Source organism: Mobula birostris, unplaced genomic scaffold, assembly GCF_030028105.1.
Source record: "Mobula birostris isolate sMobBir1 unplaced genomic scaffold, sMobBir1.hap1 scaffold_1124, whole genome shotgun sequence".
Lineage (NCBI taxonomy): Eukaryota > Metazoa > Chordata > Chondrichthyes > Myliobatiformes > Myliobatidae > Mobula > Mobula birostris.
Window position 1 is genome coordinate 100,684 of NW_027274165.1, and position 15,496 is coordinate 116,179.

Below are 15,496 nucleotides of genomic sequence, written 5' to 3' on the forward strand. Positions count from 1 at the left end.
TCCACTGTGAAGAAATGTTTTGAGAGGTCGGTGATGAAACACGTCAACTTCAACCTGAAAACTGATTTGGAACCACTCCAGTTTGCCTACTGGAGCAACAGGTCCATAGCAGAAGCCATTTCATTGGCTCTTCAATCAACCCTGGAACACTGGGCATCAGGATGCTCTTATTCGACCACAGTCCGGCATCCAATACCATCATTCCCTCAAAACTATTCAATAAGCTTTAAGACCTTGGCCTTAATACCTCCTTGTACAGGAGGTCTGGGAAGAAAGACAAGGGGGGGGGACCCAGAGGATGGGCAAGAGGTATATTCAGAGGGACAGAGGGAGAAAAAGGAGAGTAAGAGAAAGAATGTGTGCATAAAAATGAGTAACAGATGGGGTACGAGGGGGAGGGGGGGCCTTAGCGGAAGTTAGAGAAGTCGATGTTCATGCCATCAGGTTGGAGGCTACCCAGACGGAATATAAGGTGTTGTTCCTCCAACCTGAGTGTGGCTTCATCTTTACAGTAGAGGAGGCCGTGGATGGACATGTCAGAATGGGAATGGGATGTGGAATTAAAATGTGTGGCCACTGGGAGATCCTGCTTTCTCTGGTGGACAGAGCATAGATGTTCAGCAAAGCGGTCTCCCAGTCTGGATCTCTCTGGGTCCCCCCCCCCCCTTGTCTTTCTTCCCGGACCTCCTGTCCCATGATCCTCTCGTATCCCCTTTTGCCAATCACCTGTCCAGCTCTTGGCTCTATCCCTCCCCCTCCTGTCTTCTCCTATCATTTTGGATCTCCCCCTCCCCCTCCAACTTTCAAATCCCTTACTCACTCTTCCTTCAGTTAGTCCTGACGAAGGGTCTCGGCCTGAAACGTCAACTGCACCTCTTCCTAGAGATGCTGCCTGGCCTGCTGTGTTCACCAGCAACTTTGATGTGTAGAGTTGTTGGTGCATGGGTAGCAGTGGCTTTTCTTGCTGGAATAGCTTCCACCATTTTGGAGCTTAGTCCACTACTGCCATGACATCTGAGTATCACTGACAGTTTGGTAATGTACTGCTCTTGTAGGTGCAAAAATGAACCACGCGGGACAGGCAACCTAATTGTGGTAGTTTTTCTGCTGTTCCAGAATTTGTTTTTTGGCAGAGCGTGCATTTTTCCAACTTTTGTTGAGCTTGTGTCTTAAAACTTTGGATTGCATCTCCACTGGGGAAATCTATTGATCATTTTGTTTTATCCAGTGTGTCCTAAGAAGTGTATCTGCTGTGCCAGGTAAGGAAGCAACAGAATTGGAGCTACCAGTCTGTGACTATTTCCATATCTCCATGCTCCATCGCTGTTTAATTCCCCATCATTCTTCAACCAGAACCATTTTTCTTCCTTGGAGCATTGAGCTTCCACTTCATGAATATCTTGTATAAAAATATACGACAAAGAATTCTCATTTGTTACCGTAACTGCAGTTGCTGAGTTCACTTCATGTGTTCTCTGTACTTCGTTTAATTATTCGGCTTATTTCTTTTATTTTATCCCTTCCCATGCTGTATTTTTTGCAATTTCCACTGTTTTCCATTGTAGACATTTTGGAGTGGATTTTATATTTTAATACAACCACTTTTGGTGGCAATTGTATGACAACCATTAGTTTCTGTTCTAACTGGCTATTCTTCAGTGGGGGTCAAACTTAGGCTGAAGTTTCTAAAGTTGTGAACAATTCCAAAAGCATATTGAGAATCTGTGTAGATGTTAGCTGATATTCCTTCTGCCATGTTACAGGTTTCACTCAGGGCTTCCGGTTCTGCCTGTTGTAGAGAGGTACCAGGTACCAGGAGCTGTGCCTCTTGATGCCAATACTTCGGTTTTAGAAACAGCGATCCATCCCGCTATTCAAACTCCTTCCTCACTTGTTGAGCAGCCATCAATGCACAAAATCAGATCTGTGTTCAATACAGGCATTTCTTTCTAATGCTTTTCATCTCTGCAGCATGTTACTGCCCTTGCACAGTCATGGTCATCATAGTCTCCATGTGTGGAAGTAACATTGTAGCTAGATTCACTGGACTTGCTCACTGGATGATTGTATTAGGTGCCTCAAGAACAGTAGGCCATTTGGACTAGTGGTAGTGGTTACCTAAGAAGCCCTATTGATTGTCAGTAAAGTGAATGCAGACATCAAACATGCAAAACTTGATCAAGCATAATGCTAGAAATAACCATGACTGCCAGATAGATTGCCTGTACTGCTCATAAATATGAACCCCAACCTAATGCTACATTATCAAATTTGGCAGAGTAATAACCAACGAGATGCTGTTGGTCTCCATGTTATTGAGTCAAGACTGTTGTCTTGTACAGGGTACATCTAATTGGCGTACGGGGTAAATAGTTTACCCTGTATCGGGGTTCCTAATGCAGTTACAGTACATAATATTGCCTCTCAAGTCTGAAATGCTTCCAGTGCTGTTCATTAAGAGTCATAGGGTCATCCGATGACTTGTTGTCCTTCAGCAGATTGTTGAGTGGTTGGGCAATTTCGGCATGTGAATCAACCCATGCTCTGCTGTAGTTGCACAAACCCAGAAATGATCGGAGTTGCTGGGCTGTTGTAGGCGGTTCACCTATCTGACAGCCTTCGCATGATCCTCTGATTTCCTGCTTACCTTGGGAAATTTTCTGTCCCAAGTACACTACTTCTTGTTGAAGTTGTGCCTTGTCCAAATTTGCTTTGTGACCCTTAAGTAATCGAGCAAATAAAGCACATCATGTTCAAGTTGATCTGCGGTATCAGATGCAATCAAGGAATCAAGGCATCCTCCACAGACAGTATAAAAATCCAGTCAATGGCTGGCAGGTCCCTCAGATGTTGCCTTAGTACCATGTGGTAGACAATAGGACTGTTGTGCAGCCCTTGTGGTAGCCTTGTCCACTGGTACAGTTGTCCATTAACTGACAACCATAGTTGACATTAAGGTGCTGGCTTCAGGGAACTGAAATTATTAGTGGATCTGCCAGCAGAGGGGTTAACTTGTCAATACACTAAATCCACTGTCAGTCTCCAGGTGCCATTCACTTTATTAGGCCAAATGGACTGTTCGATAAGACCTCAAATGGGAGCCTGTTCTTCCAAACAACTCTTGTAAATTTTGTTCGTCTCCTATGTTGTCATCAGCTCTGAGTCAACTGTCTGGATTTCCTGACAAAACAACATAGTAGCCAGAATTTGGGTGCCAGCATGTGGGTGCAATCTGTAAATGTTCTTAATACGCTGAAGTTCAGACCAAGCTCTGACTACCTCCTTTTTTTGTTGGGTATGTGGAATTTCTTTGGATCATTTATCAATCTTTTCTGGTTCAGGTGGTTAGAAACGTAGAAACATAGAAAACCTACAGCACAATACAGGCCTTTTGGCCCACGAAGCTGTGCCATACACGTCCTTACCTTAGAAATTACCTAGGGTTACCCATAGCCCTCTATTTTTCTGAGCTCCATGTACCTGTCTAGGGGTCTATTAAAAGACCCTATTGTATCCGCCTCCACCACCGTTGCCGGCAGCCCATTCCACGCACTCACTACTCTCTGCGTAAAAGAAAAACTTACCCCTGACACTTCCTCTGCATCCATCATCAGGGATCCGCACCACCCGGGTCATGCTCTCTTCTCGCTGCTGCCATCAGGAAGAAGGCACAGGAGACTCAGAACTTGCACCACCAGGTTGTGGAACAGTTATTACCCCTCAATCATCAGGCTCTTGAACCAAAGGGGATAACTTCACTCAACTTCACTTGCCCCAACATTGAAAAGTTCTCACAGCCTATGGTCTCACTTTCAAGGGCTCTTTGTCTCATGTTCTTGATACTTATTGCTTATTTATTATTATTATTTCTTTCATTTTGTATTTGCACGGATTGTTGTCTTTTGCACATTGGTTGAGCACTCAAATTGGTGTGATGTTTCATTGATTCTATTATGGATTTATTGAGTATGCCCACAACAAAATGAATTGCAGGATTGTATCTGGTGACATATATGTACTTTGGTAATAAATTTACTTCACTTTGAACTTTTGAATTCAAGCAGTTTGAGATAAGCTGATTAAAAGGATTGAACCTGTCAATATAGTTGGACCACAGTTCAGCTAATACTGGTAAGGAAGACATGTAGAAAAAAAAATATGAAGCAAAGGAATGCATTGAAAGCTAATGATGCGAGGTACAATCTATCCTCAAATAAATCGTAAAGGGGCAGTGAAAACTTATGTACCAGTCTCCTTTCCTAGGCAATACAAAGGAAACCCATCAACAATGGGATCTAGTGATGGAAAATCAACAGATAAGTGGGGTGGATCTAGACAACCGTGAATACACGATAATAAGAGTTATGATTAAAGGACAAAGCATAGTTAACGATTGGACCAAGGAAATAAGAGATGAATACAAGAATGGGAGATTCTTTAAAAAGTATTTAATGAAGTTGTTGGTTGGTTGGCATCCACGTCTCGAAGGACAATGGGTGATGATGATCATAATCACAAGCCTGGGCGGAAGGTATGGAGATCCTGAGATGCCCGGTTGTCAAGATCTCCCTCTCGTCCTCACCAGTAGTCCAAAGGAAAGCTCATAAAGCAATACGTTTGGCACCAGCTTGGCTACAGGTGCTGTCAGAAGGATGTTCAATGATGTCCAGCTTCCTTAGGGGCTCCACTGCGGATTTGCTGTCTGAGTTTACTCCCATAAGCCCTCATCTCTCCTGAGGCTGCCCACAAGGCAGTGAGGCTATTTACCCATAGCTGGGGATCTGGTTCATGAGCACCAGGGTGTGCCCACACACCAGTGAGGCTGCGTGCTACGTGTGCAGGGGCCAGACCTCCTCCCCATCCTCTGTAGTTCAGTCTGAGTCCGAAAGGAGTTCAGTTTCCGTGTGTCACCAGCGAGGAGGCACGACATGAGGCTTGTTGTTGGAGAAGCTATGTGCTGGTAGGGAGAGACCTACACACTCGGCTCTCCTTTTCGCGAGACTGCTAGCCAGCGGTGGAAGCTGAAATTGAGAGCGACAAGCGCTCCCCACTACACTACCACTCTAGATGTGTTACAACAACCAGCTTGACAGTATTTTACTATATATTACTAAAAAGGCCAAACTAGGTTAGGATAAAGAATGCAAAGACGAATCTGAGTGAAATTGCTAAAGTTATGAATAATGAAAGAACCTATAAAAACTTAAGTAACAAAATGAAATTGAGTTTCCAAGAGCTGGAAGATAAACCTGTAAGTAATGACAAAAAGAACAATATTGAATACTTTTTCACAATTAATACCATGGAAATTATGAAAAACATGACATAAACCACAGGAAGGAACCAAAAAGAATGAAAATAAATATAAGGTAGAAAGAAGAAGCAGCTGTTAAAAGTCTCAAGGAAGATTGTTCCAGATGGAATTCACTTGTACATACTGCACCATCTATTATAAAGAATCACCAGCTGGTTAAAATATTGCCAATCATAGGAAAGAAATCATAATTTTTTTTACAGATGCAAAAGATAAACACACCAGGAACTGAAAATAAAATAAACAAGGCCTGGATTCTGATGAGAATCAGATTAAAATCTTTTCAATGTTTTCTTACTACCAATCATAAATGCTTGCGGGAAATTGGCATTTATGTTGGCTATTGAGTAATAAGGGATCACTGTCTCATTTACATATTGGGCTATTTTGAATTTTTCAATTCTCAAATATTGTATAGGCAAACTTGGCTAGTATAGGGAGCACCAAAGGTTTCTCCTCAATTGGTGATGGCAAGTGTCCTTTTTTGTGGAAATGTGACTAATTTGTCCAAGTTTGACGATTTGCATTTTTATAAGTCTCCAAATCACTAACCAATGTCCCAGTGACCCACTTTAGATAGTACATATGATGTACCAGCAGATAATCAGATAATTGTGCTAATTTAAAGAGATTAAAACATTGCAAGGAAATATTGAATGACATTCAGGAATTTTTTCTGAGCAGTCTACAGTGACATAATAACAGAGAAAAGGGCATGGAAAAAAGTACCTACCAACTGAGAGAGATGAAGAGGCTGGTGTGAGGCATAAAACAGAACAGTCCAATGGGCTGAATGACATTTTATTTTTGGTGATGCAGACTGTGTAATTGAATAGAATTTCTTTTATCTATCAAATAAATAAAAATACTTAAATATAATTTAAAGAAGCTGGCATCTTGGTAGCTAATGTTTTATCTTCTAAATCTCTATAATCCATCCAGATTAAATTAAATCATGAATTTAGTTTGTGACTACTTAATAGATAACAGTTCATTCATGGATTTGCAAGAGGTCCAGTGCTTATTACTATTCAGCAGTAGCGTTTTAATTAATACAGAATAAAAATTGTTATGCGTTTAGATTCCTTAAACAGTGGACAGATCAATTAACAGTTATATAAATTGAGACAAGAACAGGAGTTTATAGGTTAAGGGTGAAAGGTGAATATTTAAGGGGAGCCTGAGGCAGAACTTCTTCACTGAGAGGCTGGTGCAAATGTGAACAAGCTACCAGCAGAAGTGGTGGGTGCAGGCTCGATTTCAACACTTAAGAGAAATTTGGATAGATGCATGGATGGGAAGGATAGTCCAGATGTGAGACAGTGGACTAAGCAGAATAATTGTTTGACATGGACTAGATGGGCCAAAGGGTTGTTTTTGTTCTGTAAACATGTAAAACTTACATGCTTACAGAACCAGCAACCAGCATCCAGGCTGACTAGAGCTGATTTGGACGAGCTCACCTTTCTGAACCTCTAGAATGATTAAATCAATGAGATCATAAGTGATCTATACACTAACTCTGTGGATTTTAATTCATTTGCTGAACAAGAAACCAAACTTATTTTTGTTATTTTCAATTGCTCCCTCCATGTTTCAGGTTTTCACTCTCTGAATAGTCTGGCTCTAATTTTAGCCCCCTCCATTTCAGGACTGTCATCAAGAAGAAGAAAGATCCACTGTTTCATAAATCCTCATAATGAAAAGGTGGATACTCCTAAATTCTTCTCCTTATGTGGAGATTGCAGTAAGGCAAAGGTTAAAATAATGTGCTGATAGAGACAGTGTGCAGACATTGTAACAAAGCAACACATGGCCTTGAGAACCTAGTTCCCCTCTTCACAGGTTGGGACTTAAAATCAGCAGACAAACCTAGACGGGATAAGAATGCATAGGATTATACCACACACACTTGCTATTGGACAGTAAGTTTACTAATTCTAAGGCAATTGTGACCTTTAACTTGGGTTTTTTTTCATTATTAATACCTGAAAAAAGGAATTGTGAGTGGTAGCTATTGTATACATGCAAATAATGGAATTCAAAGGTGCACAAGTTTCCATTGGATCAATAACTGTATAAAAATCCCCATTCTGATATGTCAGACATTTTAATTCCACGTCCCACTCCCATTCCGATATGTCACTCATTTTAATTCCACGTCCCATTCCCATTCTGACATGTCTATCCACGGCCTCCTCTACTGTCAAGATGAAGCCACACTCAGGTTGGAGGAACAACACCTTATATTCCGTCTGGGTAGCCTCCAACCTGATGGCATGAACACTGACCTCTCTAACTTCTGTTAATGCCCCACCTCCCCTTCGTACCCCATCATTTATTTATTTATTTATTGTTTCTTCACTCTTTTTTCTCCCTCTGTCCCTCTCACTATAACTCCTTGCCCATCCTCTTGGCTCCCCTCCTCCTTTCTTTCTGCCTAGGCCTCCCATCCCATGCTCCTCTCCCTTCTCCAGCCTCGTATCCCTTTTGCCAATCAACCTCCCAGCTCTTAGCTCCATCCCTCCTCCTCCTGTCTTCTCCTGTCATTTCGCATCTCCCCCTCCCCCTCCCACTTTCAAATCTCTTACTATCTCTTTTTTCAGTTAGTCCTGATGAAGGGTCTCAGCCCGAAACGTCGACTGTACCTCTTCCTATAGATACTGCCTGGCCTGCTGCGTTCACCAGCATTTTCTGTGTGTGTTGCTTGAATTTCCAGCATCTGCAGATTTCCTCGTGTTTGCGTTTAAAAATTGACAATTTTGATTGGAATTTTCAATACAGTTTGGTGACAGGGGCTGAACTGTTGTCCTTGTCCACATGTAAATAAAGTGTAATTAAGAAATTAGTTAATGTTGTCCAGTTAAACATTAACAATGCTTCAACCCCAGTACACCCACAAAAACATGTAGATATACCCTATGTTCTAAAAATAGTGACATACATTAATAAATGTTTCAGTATTTAATGGAAAATGATATTAGCTAATAACTTATTTTTATTGAAACTTACGGGTTGTAATTGGTTTTGAAATGACAAGATGCAGTTGTATAAACAAAAACAACCTTAAAATAGAACAACGCATCACAAGCAGCCGGTTGGCTGAAGTGCATGAAAGCCCATTGCGGTACTGTACAGGCAATGATTGGTTCCGCAATGTCTACGTGCATATCTGGGACAACTTACAGAAAAACACAGCAAGCCAGCTGATAACAAAGACTGAATGCATTCTGCATCTTGGTTCCAAATCACCCCAAAGTTCAGAAATGGTCCGATTATCCTATGCCTGGTCTCAATGGCTTTTGAACTGGAAGACAGAATTACAGATTTCCAATGGCCTGCAGGTTACTGCGTTCATAAAGTTATTACTCAGGGAACATGGATGCAATTAGTTATCTTTCAGCATTGGTAGAAATGCTACCAGAGCAGAGAAGTGGTCCTGAATGAAGCACACTGCATGAGTCATAAAATGCAACCATTCAACGGATCAGTGATCACAGACGATAATTGCAAACACTCAGTTATGAATTGTCAGATAACTGTAACACCTTGAGCATCACAACTTTTAAAAATTGATTAAATTAAAATTTTTTAAAACTTCAAGAAATTGACTTATATGGAGAGGCAGATAGATAAACAGCCATCAAGTTGAAATGCTAACTCTTCCATGCTACAAAAGCTTTAAAGATTTTCCAAAATTCAGAATTCCACCTTCCTTGGCATGTTGCTTTAATTCTTTGCCACACCACATTATGGGATATCTACAGTATGATTCTTTAATTTTGTTGAAACATCACTGAACACTATTAACAACATTTCTCTTTCCAAGATCTTACATAACCTGGCAATTATTTCCAGCACTTGAGTTATTTACACTTCTGCATTAACGTACAAGGGCGAGAAAGAAATCTGTGTGAGGGCAGGAGCCATTAAAAGGGGCAGGGCTCGCTGCGTGTGAGTTTCACTTGGAAAAGTGAAAAGAAGTTCGATTTAAATGGAGCAGCCATTGTTGGAGTGGACAGGGTTGGAGTGGGTGAATTGAGGCTTTGGCTCAAGAGGCTTCAGCAAGAAGTGGCTGAGGCCAAAATTTACTCCTGGTAAGCTTCTTTTCTTTCTTCGCTATTACATAGGTAGAACAGCAAGAATGGAACCCCGGGCAATTGTGTGCTGCTCCTGCATGCTTGTGGAAAGTCAGGGTGACCCCTCAAGTGTCCCTGATGACTACACCTGCAAGAAGTGCATCCAAGTGCAGCTCCTTGCAAGCCACATTAGGGAACTGGAGCTGAAGCTGGATGGCCTATGGATCATTCCAGAGAAAAGGAGTTGATAGATAGAAGCCACCAAGAGACAACCACACCATAGCTGCATGAGGCAGATAGCTGGGTGACTGTCAGAAGTGGAAAAGTGAGTTAGATAGATACATTTATACTGAACTTTGTACTAAGTACACATATATCACCATATATGTTACCCCTGTGGCTGTTGTCAATAATAAATATACCACCTTGGATACTGTTGGGTGGGGGTGGGATGAACTACTAGGAGAAAACTGCGAAGTCCAGGTCTTTGGCACTGAGCGTGGCTCTGTGGCTGAGAAGTGAAGGGGGAGCAGAGGAGTGCAGTGGTGATAGGGGATTGAATAGTTAAAGGGTACAGACAGGAGATTCTGTGGATGTGATACTCTGGATGGTATGCTGCTTCCCAGGTGCCAGGTTCAGGGACAACTCAAATCAAGTCCACAGCAGTCTTAAGGGGGAGGGAGAGCAGCCAGGCATAGTGGTGCATCTTTCTGCCAATGAGATAGCTGGGAAAAGAGAAGAGTGAATATAGAGCAGTAGGAAGGAAGCTAAAAAGCAAGACTTCAAGGATAGTAATCTCTTGACAGTTGTCTCTGCCACATGCCAGTGAGTATAAGAATAGGACGATATCACAGGTGGAACGTGTGGCTGAAAAATTAGTGTGGGGAGCAGTTATTCAAATTTGTGGATCATTGGGATCTCCTCAGGGGAAGGTACGACCTGTATAAAAGGTACAGATTACACCTGAACTTGAGAGGGACCAATGTCCTTGCGGGCAGGTTTGCCAGAGCTGTTGGGGAAGACTTACATTAAGTTGGCGGGGAGTGAAAACGAGAATGATAGGTCAGATGATAGAGCAGTTGGTGTAAATATAGATTCAATGTATTGAGAGACTGTGAGGAAGGATATTCAGTGAATGGGGCATAACAGTCAATTGGATGGGTTGAAGTGTGTTTCCTTTAATGTGATAAGTATCAGGAACAAGGGGTGATAAACTTAGAGCATGGATCAGTACAGGGAAATACGATGTCGTGGCCATTGCTGAGATTTGGCTGTTACAAAGGCAGGAATGGCTGCTAGACATACCTTGTTAGTACAAAAGTGGTTAGTATTTACATGGGAGACTAGGTTCGATTTCACAGTGGGGAGTTCCGAAGATTTTTGAGGTGGCACAGTAGGATAGCGATTAATGCAATGCTGTTACAGTATCAGTGATCCAGGTTCAGTTCCTCTGCTCATGACTGCATGGGTTTCCACAGGGTGCTCCAATTTCCTCTCACATTCCAAGGACATACAGGTTAGTAGGTTAATTGGTCATGTGGGTATAATGGGGTAGTGTGGGCTTGTTATCATGCTGTACCTCTAAATAAATAATAGGGTGGGGGGGTAATAGAGGAGGGGTGTGAAATTGCCAGTCAGGGATAGTATCAGTAGGGACACTGTTGATCAGGGTTGACCATGGATGTTGTGTCCTACTGTTTACACAAGCCAGAGCAGTACGATATGGAGACCATGCATCAGGCTCCCCCTCTCCACACAGCTGAGGAATCCAAAGGAACGGCAGAGACCGATACCGTTTGGCACAGGTGGCATCACAGGGGTTGCCAGTCAGCATTGTACTCAACATGGGATGGCCTTAGTGACTCCAGCTCTGGATTTTTTCCTCAGAGTTTAGTCGCGAAGCCTTCCCCATGAGGGGTATAGCAGCAAGGCAGCGGAGGTTTGAAATCAGTTTTCCTTCTAGATGAGGTACCGATCATGGCTGACCAGGGGCTCTGCCTGAAGCAACTGGTTGTTAGTCACCAGTAACCAGTCTTCTCCCCTTCTCCTGTCAGTAGAAACAGTTCCACTGGGCTTAGTAATTAAGCCACACGTGAAGGCTAGGAGCTGGACTTGGTTGCAAAGGTTATTTGAGAGACACGGCATTGGGAGCATTTAATGGGTATTACCACTTATCCCCCCTACCCACCTCTGGCTATGGCGACCTTAAGGAGCCCAGAACTGTAAACAGGTTGACTAGAGGAGAGGCTTTATAGGACCGGTACTACACAATGACCCTGATCAGGTGACATATCTCAGTGGGTGAACATTTCGGAGCTTATTTACATAACGTGTGTCGAATCCTTCCTGTCGACACCTTCTGCTACATCTTGCACAAATGAGACCACAACTCCCTGACCTTCAGCATAGCCTTGGATGGTAGTAGACGGTATGGGGAAGTATTTAATTGGAAGAGGGCGAATTATAATACTATTAGGCAGGAACTTGTGACCATAAATTGGGAACGGATGTACTCAAGGAAATGTGCAATGGAAATGTGGAGGTTGCTTCGGGATTACTTACATGGGTTTCTGTATAGGTTTATCCCATTGAGTCAGGGAAAGAATGATAGGGTAAAGGACCATGGTTGACAAGTGAGGTGAAACATTTAGTCTAAAGGAAGAAAGAAGTATTCTTAAGATTTAGAAAACAAAGATCAAACAAGGTACTGGAGAGTTATAAAGTAGCCAGGATGCAACTTAATAAGGGACTTAGGAGAGGTAGAAGGGAACACGAGGTCTTGGTGAGTAGGATTAGGGAAAACCCCAAGGCCTTTTATATGTAAGTATAAGGATGACTCTTTCCCCGTGGGTTGTCACCTTGTCGTGGTGGAGAAGCTTATGTGGTTCTGTGATCCCGAGAGCAATGGCGTCTGGAGCTATGCTCCTGGTAGGGTCACCCATGGCGGTAAGGTCGAGGGTGAGATCCCTGACGAAGAACAATCCAACCAAGACCTCAACGGTGGAATAGGCGGACAAAGTTACTTCGAATTCAACGGCTGTGAAGGCGGATGGAGGCTGCAACAAATCCATCAGCTCCAATCCTCATGGCTTCCATGCCATTGGAATCAGTTGGTTGATTTGTAAAGTATCGTGTGCTTCTTGGAGCGCAATGTCAAGTACACGTTAAACAAATACATGCACAGGCGTCTTCGCTCTGTGGGCCACTTCTTCAGAATGAAGACCATCATCCTCGATCTTGAGGGATAGCCACAATGATAAGGATGACCAGAGTGAGGGTAGGACTGATCAGGGATAAAAGAGGAAACGTGCCTGGAGTCGGAGAAGGTAGGGGAGGCCCTTAATGAACATTTTGTCTCCGTATTCACCAGAGAGAGGGAATGTGAGGTCAGCTTAGAACAGGCTAATGTGCTGGAACATGCTGAGGTTAGTGATGCTGTAACTTTCGAAAAGCATTAGGATACACAAGTTCCCAGATTACTACAGGAAGTGAAGAAAGAGATTGCTGCACTGTCGTCCATGATTTTTGAGTCCTTAATGACCACAGGAGTAGTAGTAGTACCAGAAGATAAGAGGATGGCAAATGTTATTACTTTGTTCAGGAAAGTGAGTGAGGATAACTCTGGGAATTATAGACCACTGAGTCTGACATCAGTGTTGGGCAAAGTATTGGAAATATTTTTTAGAGAAAGGAATTGTGAGCATTTGGAGAAGCATAGTCTCATTAGGAATAATCAGCATGGCTTGCTGAGGGGTGGGTCACACCTTACAACCCAATTGACTTTTTTGAGGAAGTGATAACACAAATTGAAGGTAAAGCAGTTGATGTGATATAAATTGACTTTACTAAGGCACTTGACAAAGTTCTGCATGGTAGCCTCATTTAAAAATCTACAGAAATGGGATCAAGAAAAACTTGCATGGGGATTCTGCAGGGAGCGCTCATGGAGTGAGGTCGTCTCTCTGGCTTCGCTCCATTCCCGTTATCCTTTTTAACCTATGATCTCCTTGATCTAATCAACTTTAAGTACACCAGAAGACTTACTTTATCTCTCTGAATTATCGATTAATTGACTTCCTTTTGTCAATCGCAACTTTTGAGCTTAAAGAAATGAGTACGAGATCTAAAACCAAAGATGGGAAAGACGCTGCTGGGAACGGAGGAAAGAAGAAAGGTGACTCTAAACCAACGGAATTAACTTACGAAGTTATGGTGAAGTGTTTGGAGGAAATGTTTGAGCAGCATCGGATAAAATTATCTGAAAGTTTAACTGCTCAATTTGAACAACATCGTCAAAGCCTTAATGAAGATTTAAAATCAATCACGGAATCTTTGAAATTCCTGAATGCTGATGTTCAAAAACACGATGCAAAAATTTCTGAGCTGGATACTAAATCTCAGAAGACGGATACAAAAGTTGAGATCTTAGAGAAGAATCTAGCTTCGACTACTAAACAGCTCCAACAACTTAAATCCAAAGTTATTGATCTTGAGAATCGATCGAGAAGACAAAATTTACGTTTAATTGGCCTACTCGAGGATGTTGAGGTTGGAGATCCTGTAATATTCTTTGCTCAACTTTTAAAGGATTCGTTCGGTTCAGTTTTTCCCAACGATCCTCCATTACTCGATCGCGCCCATCGTATACCGTGGGTAAAGTCGGCAGCGGCTGTTTCCAAACCCAGACCAGTTATTCTTCGTTTCCATTATGTTAATGTTAAAGAACAACTTCTCCAGATCGCTCGTCGACAAGGGATGATCAAGTATCACCAGCATTCCTTCAGGATAGTTCAGGACTACAGTCCTGAAGTGAAGGAACGACTGACTTTTAAACCTTTAATGTCGGAATGCTGTCAAAAAAATCTCAAACCGGCACTACTGTATCCTGCACGACTCAGAATCTCTCTTCCCGATGGAAATCGTCGTGTTTTCCACTCTACAACTGCCGCTCGGAGCTTTTTGGATGATAATTTCCCATCTGATACAGACACCCTCTCTTAATCTGTGTTTGGTGCTTTCAGCACCAATTTTTTTTTCTCTCTCTGGTGTTTTTCTTCAAAATAAACCTTCTACTACTGTGCGATGAAGGTTTTATATAAGTTTAAGATTTTTGTTCTTTGTTCTTTACTATAGTGATTATTCTATAACTTATATAGAATATTTATCTTCTGTGAATAACATCACTTTCCCTTAGTTAACCTTTTGTTTTAATTTATCCTTTTTTGTTATTACTAATGATCCGATCCGACGGTCATTTGTAGTTATATGCTTCCTATTTTTGATTTTCGCATAATTAAAATGGAGACTTGTCTTTCTTTTTCTATAATTTTTATTTTTTTTCGGGACGCCATGTTCTTATGCTTCTTCTTCCCATAATCCAGTTTTCTTATTTTGGAAGCGTTTTTTTATTTACTCGTTTATAATTAACTAATTATATGCACTGATACTGGTTTCTTTTATTTTATATATTTTAGTAATTTTTACTATGGAGACTAATTTACAATACTGTTTATTTTTCACATATTAGTCTTTGGGAGGTCACTTACCTAACATATATTTTTGGAGTTGCCCCGTGCAGAAATGGGTTTAAAGTTAATATTAATTAGCGCTTTCTTCAGCCTTCTTTGGCTCAGTTCGGGTTTCTACTTGGGGTTGGGGGAAAGGGTGGTCTTTTTCTTTTTTAATTTTTTCTATTGGGCTGATTCAGAACTACAAAGATGTCCCCAGTGTCGAGATTTCCGGTTCCTCTCTAATCATGTATTCCTCTTCCGATTTCATGAGCTCACATTATGGTTAACCCCTTACTCACCAAAGGGTTAATTTTTAGTTATGGCTCATTCTATTAATTTTGTCTCTTGGAATACAAATGGTTTAAACCATCCAATAAAACGGAAAAAGATTTTCAAAATATTCCAAAGACTGAATGCTCATATTATCTTTGCTCAAGAGACTCATGTAAGGAAAGAGGACAGTCAACGCTTCTTTAAGTTTTGGAAAAAATAACAATACCACTCAAATGCTCAAGCCAAAATTAAAGGCGTTTCAATTTTTATTGATCCCTCAATTACATTCATTCATCAAGACATCATTTCAGATCCTAATG

The 15,496-nt window shown here is 41.7% G+C and overlaps 1 long non-coding RNA gene across 2 annotated transcripts; it reads right to left on the bottom strand.

Annotated features, from left to right (window-relative positions):
• Positions 1-4,439: 4,439 nt before the first annotated feature.
• Positions 4,440-15,286, bottom strand: LOC140192304 (uncharacterized). Of its 2 annotated transcripts, XR_011884201.1 has the most exons (5): positions 14,940-15,286; positions 8,501-8,621; positions 7,963-8,125; positions 6,048-6,162; positions 4,440-5,249 (listed from the first exon to the last, which is right to left on the bottom strand). It is a non-coding gene; the product is annotated as an uncharacterized lncRNA (long non-coding RNA). The 2 variants fall into 2 exon arrangements; XR_011884200.1 differs by lacking the exon at positions 8,501-8,621 and having other exon boundaries at positions 14,940-15,280.
• Positions 15,287-15,496: the final 210 nt, after the last annotated feature.